The 1707-nt window shown below is 50.7% G+C and overlaps 1 pseudogene; it reads left to right on the top strand.

Moving 5' to 3' along the window:
* The first annotated feature begins 389 nt into the window (after positions 1-389).
* LOC140628399 (glutathione S-transferase P pseudogene) lies at positions 390-1168 on the top strand (annotated as a pseudogene).
* The last annotated feature ends 539 nt before the right edge of the window (positions 1169-1707 follow it).

Raw genomic sequence — 1707 nt, 5'->3', positions numbered from 1 at the left:
AAGTCTCACCTCCCTGATCATCCCTCTCTGGACAACTCCAAGCCACGCTGCTGTCACCCTTCTTTGAATTCTTATGAGTAGTTAAGTTGTCACTAGAGCATTCTCTGTGCTTTTCTATCGGGCTTTCTCTGTTCACTGTGGAAGTGTTCCATGAATTATGCTCAACTGCAGTGCTATGGTTTGGGCCAGTCTTCTTGTTGGCAGCCCTAGTTGCCTTTAGAATTACCGGAAAGGTCTACAAAATACTGATGCCTGGATTCCAGCCAAACCAATTCTATCAGAATCTCTGGAAATGGAGCCCTGCATATGATTTTTGAAGAACCATGAGTGATACTAATGTACAGCCAGAGTTGAGAATCTGCTTGCAGATTGAATAGATTGAATGAGGAGCTCTGCTGCCGCCGCCGCTGCCACTGCTACCGCCACCGCCACCCGCGCTGCAACCATGCCACCCTACACCATCACCTACTTCCCTGTTCGAGGGCGCTGTGAGGCCATGCGCATGCTGCTGGCTGACCAGGGCCAGAGCTGGAAGGAGGAGGTGGTGACCATGGAGACCTGGATGAAGGGCTCACTCAAGGCCTCCTGTCTGTACGGGCAGCTCCCCAAGTTCCAGGACGGAGACCTCACCCTGTACCAGTCCAATGCCATCCTGCGACACCTGGGCTGCTCCCTTGGGCTCTACGGGAAGGACCAGCAGGAGGCGGCCTTGCTGGATGTAGTGAACGATGGTGTGGAGGATCTCCGCTGCAAATACGCCCTCCTCATCTACACTAACTATGAGGCAGGAAAGGAGGAGTATGTGAAGGCACTACCAGGTTACCTGAAGCCTTTTGAAACGCTGTTGTCCCAGAATGAGGGGGGCCAGGCCTTCATCGTGGGCAACCAGATCTCCTTCGCGGACTACAACCTGCTGGACTTGCTGCTGATTCACCAGGTCCTGGCCCCCAGCTGCCTGGACTCCTTCCCCCTGCTCTCGGCCTATGTGGCGCGCCTCAGTGCCAGACCCAAGCTCAAGGCATTCCTGTCGTCCCCCGAGCACGTGAACCGCCCCATCAATGGCAACGGGAAGCAGTGAGAGCTTGTGGAACCCTGGGCGGGAAGCTGGGGGGCTACCTGACTTCCTTTCTCCCTGACCAATAAAATTTTCAAGTGAGAAAAAAAAAAATGAATAGATTGAATGAATAGAATCACTATTGTAAGTACTCAACTCCCAAAAGCAGATTCATATATTGTGGCAATGGGAAATACCCAACTCCGGAAAGAGCTTCCCACGAGCATATGATATCGCTTATGGTCACAGGGCTCCCTCGAGATGACTAAATTATGCTCAGGTACATGATACCAAGGTCCGCTAAACCTGTGCAGGGAGCAGCAGTTGTTTGGAGCCATTCTGCAACCATCCTACATCAGCCCCACATCATCCTTAGCTTATAAATATGACAGAAAATAAGGAGGGAATGCCCATCTATCTCTCCAACTTCAGATCCATGTATTTGGCTTTTTAAGTCTCATTTTTGCTAACAACAACTCACTGTGGCACTGCAGCTAGGCTTTCTGTAGGGTTCCCTAGAAGAAAACCCTAGGAATTTCAAGCAGAGAGAGACTTCATATAAGGAATCAGTTGTTTATGGAACTATTGGAAGGGTTAGAGGGATCTGAATCAGGAGGTTGTCTCCAGGCTGAGGTCATTCAAGGTCATTTGCC

The sequence above is a fragment of the Canis lupus genome, chromosome X, assembly GCF_048164855.1.
Source record: "Canis lupus baileyi chromosome X, mCanLup2.hap1, whole genome shotgun sequence".
Taxonomy (NCBI): domain Eukaryota; kingdom Metazoa; phylum Chordata; class Mammalia; order Carnivora; family Canidae; genus Canis; species Canis lupus.
The sequence above is the reverse complement of the archived record's forward strand: the minus strand, read 5'-3'. Positions and strand labels throughout refer to the sequence as shown.